This window comes from Phyllobates terribilis, unplaced genomic scaffold (assembly GCF_046119375.1).
Source record: "Phyllobates terribilis strain yellow unplaced genomic scaffold, ASM4611937v1 Scaffold_986__1_contigs__length_492241, whole genome shotgun sequence".
NCBI classification, from domain to species: Eukaryota; Metazoa; Chordata; class Amphibia; order Anura; family Dendrobatidae; genus Phyllobates; species Phyllobates terribilis.
In genome coordinates, this window is record NW_027363746.1 from 218576 (window position 1) to 236092 (window position 17517).

General features: G+C 44.7%; 11 non-coding genes across 11 annotated transcripts; all 11 read right to left on the bottom strand.

The window, feature by feature from the left end:
• Positions 1-3290: 3290 nt before the first annotated feature.
• LOC141241079 (U2 spliceosomal RNA) lies at positions 3291-3481 on the bottom strand. The gene has a single exon (XR_012305865.1). It is a non-coding gene; the product is annotated as a U2 spliceosomal RNA (small nuclear RNA).
• A 1124-nt stretch (positions 3482-4605) lies between these two features.
• LOC141241081 (U2 spliceosomal RNA) lies at positions 4606-4796 on the bottom strand. The gene has a single exon (XR_012305867.1). It is a non-coding gene; the product is annotated as a U2 spliceosomal RNA (small nuclear RNA).
• A 1120-nt stretch (positions 4797-5916) lies between these two features.
• Positions 5917-6107, bottom strand: LOC141241082 (U2 spliceosomal RNA). Its single transcript, XR_012305868.1, has one exon. It is a non-coding gene; the product is annotated as a U2 spliceosomal RNA (small nuclear RNA).
• A 1118-nt stretch (positions 6108-7225) lies between these two features.
• Positions 7226-7416, bottom strand: LOC141241083 (U2 spliceosomal RNA). The gene has a single exon (XR_012305869.1). It is a non-coding gene; the product is annotated as a U2 spliceosomal RNA (small nuclear RNA).
• A 1119-nt stretch (positions 7417-8535) lies between these two features.
• LOC141241084 (U2 spliceosomal RNA) lies at positions 8536-8726 on the bottom strand. The gene has a single exon (XR_012305870.1). It is a non-coding gene; the product is annotated as a U2 spliceosomal RNA (small nuclear RNA).
• Positions 8727-9850: 1124 nt separating this feature from the next.
• On the bottom strand, positions 9851-10041 carry LOC141241085 (U2 spliceosomal RNA). Its single transcript, XR_012305871.1, has one exon. It is a non-coding gene; the product is annotated as a U2 spliceosomal RNA (small nuclear RNA).
• Positions 10042-11161: 1120 nt separating this feature from the next.
• Positions 11162-11352, bottom strand: LOC141241086 (U2 spliceosomal RNA). The gene has a single exon (XR_012305872.1). It is a non-coding gene; the product is annotated as a U2 spliceosomal RNA (small nuclear RNA).
• Positions 11353-12475: 1123 nt separating this feature from the next.
• Positions 12476-12666, bottom strand: LOC141241087 (U2 spliceosomal RNA). The gene has a single exon (XR_012305873.1). It is a non-coding gene; the product is annotated as a U2 spliceosomal RNA (small nuclear RNA).
• A 1120-nt stretch (positions 12667-13786) lies between these two features.
• Positions 13787-13977, bottom strand: LOC141241294 (U2 spliceosomal RNA). The gene has a single exon (XR_012306074.1). It is a non-coding gene; the product is annotated as a U2 spliceosomal RNA (small nuclear RNA).
• Positions 13978-15096: 1119 nt separating this feature from the next.
• Positions 15097-15287, bottom strand: LOC141241088 (U2 spliceosomal RNA). Its single transcript, XR_012305874.1, has one exon. It is a non-coding gene; the product is annotated as a U2 spliceosomal RNA (small nuclear RNA).
• Positions 15288-16407: 1120 nt separating this feature from the next.
• On the bottom strand, positions 16408-16596 carry LOC141241333 (U2 spliceosomal RNA). Its single transcript, XR_012306108.1, has one exon. It is a non-coding gene; the product is annotated as a U2 spliceosomal RNA (small nuclear RNA).
• Between the last annotated feature and the right edge of the window lie 921 nt (positions 16597-17517).

Sequence of the window (17517 nt, forward strand, 5' to 3'; positions counted from 1 at the left end):
GCTCTTTCTTGCTTATCTGTGGCTCCATAAAAGTTTAAAAATTGCCATTTAAAACCATCAATAAAAGCTTTTACTAATAAAATTCTACCTGGTAAAACCTCTTGAACAGAGTCAATAAAAACATTCCCTTTAAAAAGAATGGCGACCCCTGCTGACCTGGACCCGTTTGATCCTGACCATACTGAGGGTCCATGTGCCCAATCAGTCTCATATTCTGTATAATTTAAACTGTGTGGGATGCAGCATTCCTGTAAAAAGAAAACTGTAGCTGTTAGAGAGGATAAAAAATCAAAGAGAGCAACTCTTCTGGTCTTAGTTTTCAACCCTCTAGCGTTAAGAGAAAAACCACTAATCCCTGCCATAAGAGAAAAAAAGGAAATTTAGCATTCTTTCAAACTCTTACCTCAGCTGGTTTATATTTCTATTCCAGGAGATGAGGGATCATTGATCGTCAACAGAGAGCCCGTCACGGAGGACTCCTCATCTGTTAGTGTCCCAGACCGTAGACCTCCCAGGATATACTCTTGTTCCATTCTGTCCAACTCTGCTTGGTCGTATTGCCTGCCTCTTTGCTCACGAACCCCCATTTGGACCCCTATCGAGGCACCATCTGGGGGAATCGTATCGAGCACATGCGTCTCAGACGTTGACCACTTATTTTCAGGAGTTTCCAGGATCACTGAGTCAGCCATCTCCATCTCCCCCTCCATTTCTGAAGGGGGTGGGACATTGGCAACCTCCTCACCCTGTAAAGGCACCGTTTGAGGTTTCCCACTTCCATCCGGGGGTTCCGGTGGGGGTACTTCCTTAGGTGCCCTATCCACTCCGTGCAACCTGCGTTTTTTTGGCCAGACTGTTCGCGCCCTTGAGTATTCCCAGGAGGATTCGAAGGTGAGGATTGGCCTGTAGCACCCACCCTCGGTCCCTCCGCAGGGGTTTCTGTTTGTGGGTTACCACGCCGTTCCCTCTTTTGCTTCGAGTTTCCAACAGTACACCATGGCTCACCATCCTCGGTCGGTATTTCCATACTCTCCCCCTCATTCTCCTCCGCGGGCTTGTCCGAACCAGCCGAGGGTTGGTCAGGGGGTGAGGGCTTTTCTGGTTCAGGGGGTGAAGGTCTCTCTGTTTGCCCAGCTTGAGCTCTCTTTGAGGTATTCCTAAAAGGACAATGAGAAAAAGCATGACCTCTGGAAACACAGTTGCTACAAAAAATTCCAGTTGTACAATTTTCAGTTTTATGGTCTTTGCTCCCACAGGCTACACAAGTAATGTCACAGTTAGAATGGCCGTATTTTTTGCATTTCCTACAGAATGCTGGCATCCCATTAAAAAAGAGGTCACCATTCGTGTTTCCAATTCTAAAACGTGCTGGGGGAAGTCTTATACCCCCCGGACTTGAAGGGTCCTTAATACATGTCACCGTAAATTTCCACTTACACGCCCAAACTCCGCACTCATTCATAACTTTTCCATGGCTTACCACTTTGCTGAAATAATTGGATAAAAATGAAATAACATCGCTTTCTTTTGTATAAGGAGAGTAAATTTTAACAATTACAGTTTTTATCACATCTAATTCATGTTCGACAATTTTAACACCTTTAAAGATTGGCTTTCTCTGGTAAATTATATCAGGATCATTCATTTTACGGCAAAAATCTTGGTGGATACCTTTTTCAGTGAATGTGACATCGTATACACCACGCTTCGGGTAGTCTTGGATTGCCAGGATCTCGGATTTCTGGATTGAAAAAAATTTCACAAGAAGATCATCCACAATAAAACGTAAACCTCTGTTATCTTTACCTCCCTCATGGAAGTAAAACCGCACCGTATGCCGTAACCGGGCATAGGTCGGAATTTCACCTGGATCTGAATCCATGGTGAAACAAGGATTTCCGCAACAGGAAAACGGGGATTTCCGCAACCAATAATGGGGGATTTCCGCAACTAAGGAGTCGCTGAACAATCCTAGGACTGTACAGCTGGGATCGCAACCCGTTGCCCAGGGACTAAGCCCACCTCCTTATAGCAGCAAGGGCCTAAGCCCCACTACAAGAGTGGGACCCGAACCCAAGGCCAAGAGGCGGGGTACCCCAGGCACCTTCCAACTACAACCAATGCCAGTAAAACCAACACTAGATCGCAGCCAAAAGGCCGAGAAGCGATAACCAGAATTGGTTTCCGACTACGGTGCCACCCAAGGATTCTGAAAAGTCCTTTTGTGGAGATGGCCACCTGGACTCCCGTTAAGAAGACATGCTGTCAACCTCTAGATCCCTCACATGCCTGCACTTTTCGGCTTGCTGCTGCTGCAATCCACGCGTTTTAGATCTGCATAACTCCACCTCTTTTAGCACAGTACCCTCAACCCCCGGCTGTTCCCACCCGCCTCAACACCGTTGGAAGGGAGGAGAACCAATTAAGGCGGGGGGGGGGGTGGAACGAGCAGCTGTCTACCCTTAGCAGGAGGGTTGCTGATTAATTACCTCTCCTGCTGCTGCTGCTGCTGGCTGTCCAGCAGCAGACTGAAGGTGGCTGCTGCTGTGCGCAGGTATATAAAGGCTCAGAGCCTATTATGACACGCGCAGCCAGCGTTCCATTGCCACATTCCGTCTACTGCAGGCGGGATACCTGGATGGCTGAATGTCACTGAGAAGCTCACAGAGACCGCCATAAGCAACAGTTTAAAAGAATGCCACAGACTAATCAACCAAACTTTTTGGGTTGGTTTCTCTTTTATAGTCTGCAGGCATTAAATGAAAGAAGTCAGTGTTCCAGCAGAGGGAGACAACGTTTCAGAAAAGGCATTGTAGCAAACCAAAAAAGAAATTTTAAGCGCAGCAGAGTAACCAGCTCACATACCTGTTAGCTCAGGTGAGTTTAAAAGGCTGCTGTTGATAACAAGGGCATTTGCTAAATAGATGGTGTGTGTGCAACAATATACTGAAAGGTCAATTATATTGTGCAGCTTATCTCACCACCTGTAGTTATTTAGGTGAAAGCTCCAAAATGCTTGCCTAATATGTCTGTTTATCCAAAAGGAAGTATAGAGGGAGAGCTAGATAGATAGCATTGCATTACATTACATTACATGGCAATGCAATGCACAGTTGCTGAAGTTGAACCAAAATGAGCTTGTCATCTGGCTTCTGCAACTTTTAACATGAAAAATCCAATGAGGAGAAGAAAAGCAAAGCCAAAGAGTCCATCCCAAAATCCGACAAACAAGCAAAATGAACAAAAAGCATTGAATTCAATTCTTTCTGATTTTAGAAACTGCATTAAAGAAGGGGTGCACCGGTCCTGGAGATACTGCAATACCAGGTCAATGCGTGGAGTGGACAGAGCAAGCTCTTTTTCCATCTCCCTGTTCTAAAAATCCATTTAATATATGGTCCCCAGATAGGGGACGTATCAGATATTAAACTGATAAGAACAGATACTACACTTGATCTTAGCCAAAAGGCCGAGAAGCGATAACCAGAATTGGTTTCCGACTACGGTGCCACCCAAGGATTCTGAAAAGTCCATTTGTGGAGATGGCCACCTGGACTCCCGTTAAGAAGACATGCTGTCAACCTCTAGATCCCTCACATGCCTGCACTTTTCGGCTTGCTGCTGCTGCAATCCACGCGTTTTAGATCTGCATAACTCCACCTCTTTTAGCACAGTACCCTCAACCCCCGGCTGTTCCCACCCGCCTCAACACCGTTGGAAGGGAGGAGAACCAATTAAGGCGGGGGGGGGGGGGGTGGAACGAGCAGCTGTCTACCCTTAGCAGGAGGGTTGCTGATTAATTACCTCTCCTGCTGCTGCTGCTGCTGGCTGTCCAGCAGCAGACTGAAGGTGGCTGCTGCTGTGCGCAGGTATATAAAGGCTCAGAGCCTATTATGACACGCGCAGCCAGCGTTCCATTGCCACATTCCGTCTACTGCAGGCGGGATACCTGGATGGCTGAATGTCACTGAGAAGCTCACAGAGACCGCCATAAGCAACAGTTTAAAAGAATGCCACAGACTAATCAACCAAACTTTTTGGGTTGGTTTCTCTTTTATAGTCTGCAGGCATTAAATGAAAGAAGTCAGTGTTCCAGCAGAGGGAGACAACGTTTCAGAAAAGGCATTGTAGCAAACCAAAAAAGAAATTTTAAGCGCAGCAGAGTAACCAGCTCACATACCTGTTAGCTCAGGTGAGTTTAAAAGGCTGCTGTTGATAACAAGGGCATTTGCTAAATAGATGGTGTGTGTGCAACAATATACTGAAAGGTCAATTATATTGTGCAGCTTATCTCACCACCTGTAGTTATTTAGGTGAAAGCTCCAAAATGTTTGCCTAATATGTCTGTTTATCCAAAAGGAAGTATAGAGGGAGAGCTAGATAGATAGCATTGCATTACATTACATTACATGGCAATGCAATGCACAGTTGCTGAAGTTGAACCAAAATGAGCTTGTCATCTGGCTTCTGCAACTTTTAACATGAAAAATCCAATGAGGAGAAGAAAAGCAAAGCCAAAGAGTCCATCCCAAAATCCGACAAACAAGCAAAATGAACAAAAAGCATTGAATTCAATTCTTTCTGATTTTAGAAACTGCATTAAAGAAGGGGTGCACCGGTCCTGGAGATACTGCAATACCAGGTCAATGCGTGGAGTGGACAGAGCAAGCTCTTTTTCCATCTCCCTGTTCTAAAAATCCATTTAATATATGGTCCCCAGATAGGGGACGTATCAGATATTAAACTGATAAGAACAGATACTACACTTGATCTTAGCCAAAAGGCCGAGAAGCGATAACCAGAATTGGTTTCCGACTACGGTGCCACCCAAGGATTCTGAAAAGTCCATTTGTGGAGATGGCCACCTGGACTCCCGTTAAGAAGACATGCTGTCAACCTCTAGATCCCTCACATGCCTGCACTTTTCGGCTTGCTGCTGCTGCAATCCACGCGTTTTAGATCTGCATAACTCCACCTCTTTTAGCACAGTACCCTCAACCCCCGGCTGTTCCCACCCGCCTCAACACCGTTGGAAGGGAGGAGAACCAATTAAGGCGGGGGGGGGGTGGAACGAGCAGCTGTCTACCCTTAGCAGGAGGGTTGCTGATTAATTACCTCTCCTGCTGCTGCTGCTGCTGGCTGTCCAGCAGCAGACTGAAGGTGGCTGCTGCTGTGCGCAGGTATATAAAGGCTCAGAGCCTATTATGACACGCGCAGCCAGCGTTCCATTGCCACATTCCGTCTACTGCAGGCGGGATACCTGGATGGCTGAATGTCACTGAGAAGCTCACAGAGACCGCCATAAGCAACAGTTTAAAAGAATGCCACAGACTAATCAACCAAACTTTTTGGGTTGGTTTCTCTTTTATAGTCTGCAGGCATTAAATGAAAGAAGTCAGTGTTCCAGCAGAGGGAGACAACGTTTCAGAAAAGGCATTGTAGCAAACCAAAAAAGAAATTTTAAGCGCAGCAGAGTAACCAGCTCACATACCTGTTAGCTCAGGTGAGTTTAAAAGGCTGCTGTTGATAACAAGGGCATTTGCTAAATAGATGGTGTGTGTGCAACAATATACTGAAAGGTCAATTATATTGTGCAGCTTATCTCACCACCTGTAGTTATTTAGGTGAAAGCTCCAAAATGCTTGCCTAATATGTCTGTTTATCCAAAAGGAAGTATAGAGGGAGAGCTAGATAGATAGCATTGCATTACATTACATTACATGGCAATGCAATGCACAGTTGCTGAAGTTGAACCAAAATGAGCTTGTCATCTGGCTTCTGCAACTTTTAACATGAAAAATCCAATGAGGAGAAGAAAAGCAAAGCCAAAGAGTCCATCCCAAAATCCGACAAACAAGCAAAATGAACAAAAAGCATTGAATTCAATTCTTTCTGATTTTAGAAACTGCATTAAAGAAGGGGTGCACCGGTCCTGGAGATACTGCAATACCAGGTCAATGCGTGGAGTGGACAGAGCAAGCTCTTTTTCCATCTCCCTGTTCTAAAAATCCATTTAATATATGGTCCCCAGATAGGGGACGTATCAGATATTAAACTGATAAGAACAGATACTACACTTGATCTTAGCCAAAAGGCCGAGAAGCGATAACCAGAATTGGTTTCCGACTACGGTGCCACCCAAGGATTCTGAAAAGTCCATTTGTGGAGATGGCCACCTGGACTCCCGTTAAGAAGACATGCTGTCAACCTCTAGATCCCTCACATGCCTGCACTTTTCGGCTTGCTGCTGCTGCAATCCACGCGTTTTAGATCTGCATAACTCCACCTCTTTTAGCACAGTACCCTCAACCCCCGGCTGTTCCCACCCGCCTCAACACCGTTGGAAGGGAGGAGAACCAATTAAGGCGGGGGGGGTGGAACGAGCAGCTGTCTACCCTTAGCAGGAGGGTTGCTGATTAATTACCTCTCCTGCTGCTGCTGCTGCTGGCTGTCCAGCAGCAGACTGAAGGTGGCTGCTGCTGTGCGCAGGTATATAAAGGCTCAGAGCCTATTATGACACGCGCAGCCAGCGTTCCATTGCCACATTCCGTCTACTGCAGGCGGGATACCTGGATGGCTGAATGTCACTGAGAAGCTCACAGAGACCGCCATAAGCAACAGTTTAAAAGAATTCCACAGACTAATCAACCAAACTTTTTGGGTTGGTTTCTCTTTTATAGTCTGCAGGCATTAAATGAAAGAAGTCAGTGTTCCAGCAGAGGGAGACAACGTTTCAGAAAAGGCATTGTAGCAAACCAAAAAAGAAATTTTAAGCGCAGCAGAGTAACCAGCTCACATACCTGTTAGCTCAGGTGAGTTTAAAAGGCTGCTGTTGATAACAAGGGCATTTGCTAAATAGATGGTGTGTGTGCAACAATATACTGAAAGGTCAATTATATTGTGCAGCTTATCTCACCACCTGTAGTTATTTAGGTGAAAGCTCCAAAATGCTTGCCTAATATGTCTGTTTATCCAAAAGGAAGTATAGAGGGAGAGCTAGATAGATAGCATTGCATTACATTACATTACATGGCAATGCAATGCACAGTTGCTGAAGTTGAACCAAAATGAGCTTGTCATCTGGCTTCTGCAACTTTTAACATGAAAAATCCAATGAGGAGAAGAAAAGCAAAGCCAAAGAGTCCATCCCAAAATCCGACAAACAAGCAAAATGAACAAAAAGCATTGAATTCAATTCTTTCTGATTTTAGAAACTGCATTAAAGAAGGGGTGCACCGGTCCTGGAGATACTGCAATACCAGGTCAATGCGTGGAGTGGACAGAGCAAGCTCTTTTTCCATCTCCCTGTTCTAAAAATCCATTTAATATATGGTCCCCAGATAGGGGACGTATCAGATATTAAACTGATAAGAACAGATACTACACTTGATCTTAGCCAAAAGGCCGAGAAGCGATAACCAGAATTGGTTTCCGACTACGGTGCCACCCAAGGATTCTGAAAAGTCCATTTGTGGAGATGGCCACCTGGACTCCCGTTAAGAAGACATGCTGTCAACCTCTAGATCCCTCACATGCCTGCACTTTTCGGCTTGCTGCTGCTGCAAGCCACGCGTTTTAGATCTGCATAACTCCACCTCTTTTAGCACAGTACCCTCAACCCCCGGCTGCTCCCACCCGCCTCAACACCGTTGGAAGGGAGGAGAACCAATTAAGGCGGGGGGGGGTGGAACGAGCAGCTGTCTACCCTTAGCAGGAGGGTTGCTGATTAATTACCTCTCCTGCTGCTGCTGCTGCTGGCTGTCCAGCAGCAGACTGAAGGTGGCTGCTGCTGTGCGCAGGTATATAAAGGCTCAGAGCCTATTATGACACGCGCAGCCAGCGTTCCATTGCCACATTCCGTCTACTGCAGGCGGGATACCTGGATGGCTGAATGTCACTGAGAAGCTCACAGAGACCGCCATAAGCAACAGTTTAAAAGAATGCCACAGACTAATCAACCAAACTTTTTGGGTTGGTTTCTCTTTTATAGTCTGCAGGCATTAAATGAAAGAAGTCAGTGTTCCAGCAGAGGGAGACAACGTTTCAGAAAAGGCATTGTAGCAAACCAAAAAAGAAATTTTAAGCGCAGCAGAGTAACCAGCTCACATACCTGTTAGCTCAGGTGAGTTTAAAAGGCTGCTGTTGATAACAAGGGCATTTGCTAAATAGATGGTGTGTGTGCAACAATATACTGAAAGGTCAATTATATTGTGCAGCTTATCTCACCACCTGTAGTTATTTAGGTGAAAGCTCCAAAATGCTTGCCTAATATGTCTGTTTATCCAAAAGGAAGTATAGAGGGAGAGCTAGATAGATAGCATTGCATTACATTACATTACATGGCAATGCAATGCACAGTTGCTGAAGTTGAACCAAAATGAGCTTGTCATCTGGCTTCTGCAACTTTTAACATGAAAAATCCAATGAGGAGAAGAAAAGCAAAGCCAAAGAGTCCATCCCAAAATCCGACAAACAAGCAAAATGAACAAAAAGCATTGAATTCAATTCTTTCTGATTTTAGAAACTGCATTAAAGAAGGGGTGCACCGGTCCTGGAGATACTGCAATACCAGGTCAATGCGTGGAGTGGACAGAGCAAGCTCTTTTTCCATCTCCCTGTTCTAAAAATCCATTTAATATATGGTCCCCAGATAGGGGACGTATCAGATATTAAACTGATAAGAACAGATACTACACTTGATCTTAGCCAAAAGGCCGAGAAGCGATAACCAGAATTGGTTTCCGACTACGGTGCCACCCAAGGATTCTGAAAAGTCCATTTGTGGAGATGGCCACCTGGACTCCCGTTAAGAAGACATGCTGTCAACCTCTAGATCCCTCACATGCCTGCACTTTTCGGCTTGCTGCTGCTGCAATCCACGCGTTTTAGATCTGCATAACTCCACCTCTTTTAGCACAGTACCCTCAACCCCCGGCTGTTCCCACCCGCCTCAACACCGTTGGAAGGGAGGAGAACCAATTAAGGCGGGGGGGGGGGGGGTGGAACGAGCAGCTGTCTACCCTTAGCAGGAGGGTTGCTGATTAATTACCTCTCCTGCTGCTGCTGCTGCTGGCTGTCCAGCAGCAGACTGAAGGTGGCTGCTGCTGTGCGCAGGTATATAAAGGCTCAGAGCCTATTATGACACGCGCAGCCAGCGTTCCATTGCCACATTCCGTCTACTGCAGGCGGGATACCTGGATGGCTGAATGTCACTGAGAAGCTCACAGAGACCGCCATAAGCAACAGTTTAAAAGAATGCCACAGACTAATCAACCAAACTTTTTGGGTTGGTTTCTCTTTTATAGTCTGCAGGCATTAAATGAAAGAAGTCAGTGTTCCAGCAGAGGGAGACAACGTTTCAGAAAAGGCATTGTAGCAAACCAAAAAAGAAATTTTAAGCGCAGCAGAGTAACCAGCTCAAATACCTGTTAGCTCAGGTGAGTTTAAAAGGCTGCTGTTGATAACAAGGGCATTTGCTAAATAGATGGTGTGTGTGCAACAATATACTGAAAGGTCAATTATATTGTGCAGCTTATCTCACCACCTGTAGTTATTTAGGTGAAAGCTCCAAAATGCTTGCCTAATATGCCTGTTTATCCAAAAGGAAGTATAGAGGGAGAGCTAGATAGATAGCATTGCATTACATTACATTACATGGCAATGCAATGCACAGTTGCTGAAGTTGAACCAAAATGAGCTTGTCATCTGGCTTCTGCAACTTTTAACATGAAAAATCCAATGAGGAGAAGAAAAGCAAAGCCAAAGAGTCCATCCCAAAATCCGATAAACAAGCAAAATGAACAAAAAGCATTGAATTCAATTCTTTCTGATTTTAGAAACTGCATTAAAGAAGGGGTGCACCGGTCCTGGAGATACTGCAATACCAGGTCAATGCGTGGAGTGGACAGAGCAAGCTCTTTTTCCATCTCCCTGTTCTAAAAATCCATTTAATATATGGTCCCCAGATAGGGGACGTATCAGATATTAAACTGATAAGAACAGATACTACACTTGATCTTAGCCAAAAGGCCGAGAAGCGATAACCAGAATTGGTTTCCGACTACGGTGCCACCCAAGGATTCTGAAAAGTCCATTTGTGGAGATGGCCACCTGGACTCCCGTTAAGAAGACATGCTGTCAACCTCTAGATCCCTCACATGCCTGCACTTTTCGGCTTGCTGCTGCTGCAATCCACGCGTTTTAGATCTGCATAACTCCACCTCTTTTAGCACAGTACCCTCAACCCCCGGCTGTTCCCACCCGCCTCAACACCGTTGGAAGGGAGGAGAACCAATTAAGGCGGGGGGGGGGTGGAACGAGCAGCTGTCTACCCTTAGCAGGAGGGTTGCTGATTAATTACCTCTCCTGCTGCTGCTGCTGCTGGCTGTCCAGCAGCAGACTGAAGGTGGCTGCTGCTGTGCGCAGGTATATAAAGGCTCAGAGCCTATTATGACACGCGCAGCCAGCGTTCCATTGCCACATTCCGTCTACTGCAGGCGGGATACCTGGATGGCTGAATGTCACTGAGAAGCTCACAGAGACCGCCATAAGCAACAGTTTAAAAGAATGCCACAGACTAATCAACCAAACTTTTTGGGTTGGTTTCTCTTTTATAGTCTGCAGGCATTAAATGAAAGAAGTCAGTGTTCCAGCAGAGGGAGACAACGTTTCAGAAAAGGCATTGTAGCAAACCAAAAAAGAAATTTTAAGCGCAGCAGAGTAACCAGCTCACATACCTGTTAGCTCAGGTGAGTTTAAAAGGCTGCTGTTGATAACAAGGGCATTTGCTAAATAGATGGTGTGTGTGCAACAATATACTGAAAGGTCAATTATATTGTGCAGCTTATCTCACCACCTGTAGTTATTTAGGTGAAAGCTCCAAAATGCTTGCCTAATATGTCTGTTTATCCAAAAGGAAGTATAGAGGGAGAGCTAGATAGATAGCATTGCATTACATTACATTACATGGCAATGCAATGCACAGTTGCTGAAGTTGAACCAAAATGAGCTTGTCATCTGGCTTCTGCAACTTTTAACATGAAAAATCCAATGAGGAGAAGAAAAGCAAAGCCAAAGAGTCCATCCCAAAATCCGACAAACAAGCAAAATGAACAAAAAGCATTGAATTCAATTCTTTCTGATTTTAGAAACTGCATTAAAGAAGGGGTGCACCGGTCCTGGAGATACTGCAATACCAGGTCAATGCGTGGAGTGGACAGAGCAAGCTCTTTTTCCATCTCCCTGTTCTAAAAATCCATTTAATATATGGTCCCCAGATAGGGGACGTATCAGATATTAAACTGATAAGAACAGATACTACACTTGATCTTAGCCAAAAGGCCGAGAAGCGATAACCAGAATTGGTTTCCGACTACGGTGCCACCCAAGGATTCTGAAAAGTCCATTTGTGGAGATGGCCACCTGGACTCCCGTTAAGAAGACATGCTGTCAACCTCTAGATCCCTCACATGCCTGCACTTTTCGGCTTGCTGCTGCTGCAATCCACGCGTTTTAGATCTGCATAACTCCACCTCTTTTAGCACAGTACCCTCAACCCCCGGCTGTTCCCACCCGCCTCAACACCGTTGGAAGGGAGGAGAACCAATTAAGGCGGGGGGGGGGGGGTGGAACGAGCAGCTGTCTACCCTTAGCAGGAGGGTTGCTGATTAATTACCTCTCCTGCTGCTGCTGCTGCTGGCTGTCCAGCAGCAGACTGAAGGTGGCTGCTGCTGTGCGCAGGTATATAAAGGCTCAGAGCCTATTATGACACGCGCAGCCAGCGTTCCATTGCCACATTCCGTCTACTGCAGGCGGGATACCTGGATGGCTGAATGTCACTGAGAAGCTCACAGAGACCGCCATAAGCAACAGTTTAAAAGAATGCCACAGACTAATCAACCAAACTTTTTGGGTTGGTTTCTCTTTTATAGTCTGCAGGCATTAAATGAAAGAAGTCAGTGTTCCAGCAGAGGGAGACAACGTTTCAGAAAAGGCATTGTAGCAAACCAAAAAAGAAATTTTAAGCGCAGCAGAGTAACCAGCTCACATACCTGTTAGCTCAGGTGAGTTTAAAAGGCTGCTGTTGATAACAAGGGCATTTGCTAAATAGATGGTGTGTGTGCAACAATATACTGAAAGGTCAATTATATTGGGCAGCTTATCTCACCACCTGTAGTTATTTAGGTGAAAGCTCCAAAATGCTTGCCTAATATGTCTGTTTATCCAAAAGGAAGTATAGAGGGAGAGCTAGATAGATAGCATTGCATTACATTACATTACATGGCAATGCAATGCACAGTTGCTGAAGTTGAACCAAAATGAGCTTGTCATCTGGCTTCTGCAACTTTTAACATGAAAAATCCAATGAGGAGAAGAAAAGCAAAGCCAAAGAGTCCATCCCAAAATCCGACAAACAAGCAAAATGAACAAAAAGCATTGAATTCAATTCTTTCTGATTTTAGAAACTGCATTAAAGAAGGGGTGCACCGGTCCTGGAGATACTGCAATACCAGGTCAATGCGTGGAGTGGACAGAGCAAGCTCTTTTTCCATCTCCCTGTTCTAAAAATCCATTTAATATATGGTCCCCAGATAGGGGACGTATCAGATATTAAACTGATAAGAACAGATACTACACTTGATCTTAGCCAAAAGGCCGAGAAGCGATAACCAGAATTGGTTTCCGACTACGGTGCCACCCAAGGATTCTGAAAAGTCCATTTGTGGAGATGGCCACCTGGACTCCCGTTAAGAAGACATGCTGTCAACCTCTAGATCCCTCACATGCCTGCACTTTTCGGCTTGCTGCTGCTGCAATCCACGCGTTTTAGATCTGCATAACTCCACCTCTTTTAGCACAGTACCCTCAACCCCCGGCTGTTCCCACCCGCCTCAACACCGTTGGAAGGGAGGAGAACCAATTAAGGCGGGGGGGGGGTGGAATGAGCAGCTGTCTACCCTTAGCAGGAGGGTTGCTGATTAATTACCTCTCCTGCTGCTGCTGCTGCTGGCTGTCCAGCAGCAGACTGAAGGTGGCTGCTGCTGTGCGCAGGTATATAAAGGCTCAGAGCCAATTATGACACGCGCAGCCAGCGTTCCATTGCCACATTCCGTCTACTGCAGGCGGGATACCTGGATGGCTGAATGTCACTGAGAAGCTCACAGAGACCGCCATAAGCAACAGTTTAAAAGAATGCCACAGACTAATCAACCGAACTTTTTGGGTTGGTTTCTCTTTTATAGTCTGCAGGCATTAAATGAAAGAAGTCAGTGTTCCAGCAGAGGGAGACAACGTTTCAGAAAAGGCATTGTAGCAAACCAAAAAAGAAATTTTAAGCGCAGCAGAGTAACCAGCTCACATACCTGTTAGCTCAGGTGAGTTTAAAAGGCTGCTGTTGATAACAAGGGCATTTGCTAAATAGATGGTGTGTGTGCAACAATATACTGAAAGGTCAATTATATTGTGCATCTTATCTCACCACCTGTAGTTATTTAGGTGAAAGCTCCAAAATGCTTGCCTAATATGTCTGTTTATCCAAAAGGAAGTATAGAGGGAGAGCTAGATAGATAGCATTGCATTACATTACATTACATGGCAATGCAATGCACAGTTGCTGAAGTTGAACCAAAATGAGCTTGTCATCTGGCTTCTGCAACTTTTAACATGAAAAATCCAATGAGGAGAAGAAAAGCAAAGCCAAAGAGTCCATCCCAAAATCCGACAAACAAGCAAAATGAACAAAAAGCATTGAATTCAATTCTTTCTGATTTTAGAAACTGCATTAAAGAAGGGGTGCACCGGTCCTGGAGATACTGCAATACCAGGTCAATGCGTGGAGTGGACAGAGCAAGCTCTTTTTCCATCTCAATGTTCTAAAAATCCATTTAATATATGGTCCCCAGATAGGGGACGTATCAGATATTAAACTGATAAGAACAGATACTACACTTGATCTTAGCCAAAAGGCCGAGAAGCGATAACCAGAATTGGTTTCCGACTACGGTGCCACCCAAGGATTCTGAAAAGTCCATTTGTGGAGATGGCCACCTGGACTCCCGTTAAGAAGACATGCTGTCAACCTCTAGATCCCTCACATGCCTGCACTTTTCGGCTTGCTGCTGCTGCAATCCACGCGTTTTAGATCTGCATAACTCCACCTCTTTTAGCACAGTACCCTCAACCCCCGGCTGTTCCCACCCGCCTCAACACCGTTGGAAGGGAGGAGAACCAATTAAGGCGGGGGGGGGTGGAACGAGCAGCTGTCTACCCTTAGCAGGAGGGTTGCTGATTAATTACCTCTCCTGCTGCTGCTGCTGCTGGCTGTCCAGCAGCAGACTGAAGGTGGCTGCTGCTGTGCGCAGGTATATAAAGGCTCAGAGCCTATTATGACACGCGCAGCCAGCGTTCCATTGCCACATTCCGTCTACTGCAGGCGGGATACCTGGATGGCTGAATGTCACTGAGAAGCTCACAGAGACCGCCATAAGCAACAGTTTAAAAGAATGCCACAGACTAATCAACCAAACTTTTTGGGTTGGTTTCTCTTTTATAGTCTGCAGGCATTAAATGAAAGAAGTCAGTGTTCCAGCAGAGGGAGACAACGTTTCAGAAAAGGCATTGTAGCAAACCAAAAAAGAAATTTTAAGCGCAGCAGAGTAACCAGCTCACATACCTGTTAGCTCAGGTGAGTTTAAAAGGCTGCTGTTGATAACAAGGGCATTTGCTAAATAGATGGTGTGTGTGCAACAATATACTGAAAGGTCAATTATAATGTGCAGCTTATCTCACCACCTGTAGTTATTTAGGTGAAAGCTCCAAAATGCTTGCCTAATATGTCTGTTTATCCAAAAGGAAGTATAGAGGGAGAGCTAGATAGATAGCATTGCATTACATTACATTACATGGCAATGCAATGCACAGTTGCTGAAGTTGAACCAAAATGAGCTTGTCATCTGGCTTCTGCAACTTTTAACATGAAAAATCCAATGAGGAGAAGAAAAGCAAAGCCAAAGAGTCCATCCCAAAATCCGACAAACAAGCAAAATGAACAAAAAGCATTGAATTCAATTCTTTCTGATTTTAGAAACTGCATTAAAGAAGGGGTGCACCGGTCCTGGAGATACTGCAATACCAGGTCAATGCGTGGAGTGGACAGAGCAAGCTCTTTTTCCATCTCCCTGTTCTAAAAATCCATTTAATATATGGTCCCCAGATAGGGGACGTATCAGATATTAAACTGATAAGAACAGATACTACACTTGATCTTAGCCAAAAGGCCGAGAAGCGATAACCAGAATTGGTTTCCGACTACGGTGCCACCCAAGGATTCTGAAAAGTCCATTTGTGGAGATGGCCACCTGGACTCCCGTTAAGAAGACATGCTGTCAACCTCTAGATCCCTCACATGCCTGCACTTTTCGGCTTGCTGCTGCTGCAATCCACGCGTTTTAGATCTGCATAACTCCACCTCTTTTAGCACAGTACCCTCAACCCCCGGCTGTTCCCACCCGCCTCAACACCGTTGGAAGGGAGGAGAACCAATTAAGGCGGGGGGGGGGTGGAACGAGCAACTGTCTACCCTTAGCAGGAGGGTTGCTGATTAATTACCTCTCCTGCTGCTGCTGCTGCTGGCTGTCCAGCAGCAGACTGAAGGTGGCTGCTGCTGTGCGCAGGTATATAAAGGCTCAGAGCCTATTATGACACGCGCAGCCAGCGTTCCATTGCCACATTCCGTCTACTGCAGGCGGGATACCTGGATGGCTGAATGTCACTGAGAAGCTCACAGAGACCGCCATAAGCAACAGTTTAAAAGAATGCCACAGACTAATCAACCAAACTTTTTGGGTTGGTTTCTCTTTTATAGTCTGCAGGCATTAAATGAAAGAAGTCAGTGTTCCAGCAGAGGGAGACAACGTTTCAGAAAAGGCATTGTAGCAAACCAAAAAAGAAATTTTAAGCGCAGCAGAGTAACCAGCTCACATACCTGTTAGCTCAGGTGAGTTTAAAAGGCTGCTGTTGATAACAAGGGCATTTGCTAAATAGATGGTGTGTGTGCAACAATATACTGAAAGGTCAATTATATTGTGCAGCTTATCTCACCACCTGTAGTTATTTAGGTGAAAGCTCCAAAATGCTTGCCTAATATGTCTGTTTATCCAAAAGGAAGTATAGAGGGAGAGCTAGATAGATAGCATTGCATTACATTACATTACATGGCAATGCAATGCACAGTTGCTGAAGTTGAACCAAAATGAGCTTGTCATCTGGCTTCTGCAACTTTTAACATGAAAAATCCAATGAGGAGAAGAAAAGCAAAGCCAAAGAGTCCATCCCAAAATCCGACAAACAAGCAAAATGAACAAAAAGCATTGAATTCAATTCTTTCTGATTTTAGAAACTGCATTAAAGAAGGGGTGCACCGGTCCTGGAGATACTGCAATACCAGGTCAATGCGTGGAGTGGACAGAGCAAGCTCTTTTTCCATCTCCCTGTTCTAAAAATCCATTTAATATATGGTCCCCAGATAGGGGACGTATCAGATATTAAACTGATAAGAACAGATAAGGTTTCAACGCAATTTTATTGATTCCAAAGTATATTTACAAAGGTTTTAAAAAAGAACATTTATAACATTACAATAAAATGATAAAACATGATAATAATTAATTCAAGTTTTTTGTAAAAACACAATTTACCATCATAAAACCATTGTAACAATTAAGAAAATCATAATTACAGATGTACTTGGGTTTATTTAATTACCACTAATTGTGTTCCATAATTGTACACACCACATAGAAGCCGCTTCTTTTGCTCCATACAGTTTTTTATCTCTGAGATAGTAAATATACATTTCACTTAAAGCAATTTTTATACAGTCTGTTGAATCAATATGATCATGTTTGAAGAGTAAAATATTTCTAACTTTCCACGTGGCATTTTTAAAACAATTAATAATAATCCAGGCAACTCGGAATTGTTTAAAATTTGGACACTTAAAAAGACCATAAAAGACATAAAAGTGATTAAAATCTTTCAGGCCACATGCCCATTTTAAAAGTGGGCCTACCTTTCTCCAAACCTCCTGTGCAAAATGACAATTCCAAAAGAGATGCAATACAGACTCACTTTCCCCGCATATATCTCTTGGACATTTGGCTCTCGCCACCAGCCCCCGCCTATGTTGAAACTCACGGGTAGGGAGGCACTGGTGGACGATAGCCCAGGCAAGGTCCTTGTGTACATTTGCAAGATATTTCCCGTACACATTTCGCCACACCGTTTTGGACCTTGCCTGTGAAAAATTGGAGACAGGAATTGTGTCCTCAGAGTGTCTGCAAGCAATAGATACCTTCCTTTGGTCCCCCAATATATCAGGCTCCAATTCCTGGAGACCTAAAAGTCTGACCGTTTTCTCAAGTATCACATACTGTTTAGGTGGGCACAGGAGCACAGGAGAACTTAAAGGTAGGCTAAACCACCTTTTAAAAATCATTCCTGCTGCATATTTTAAAAAAT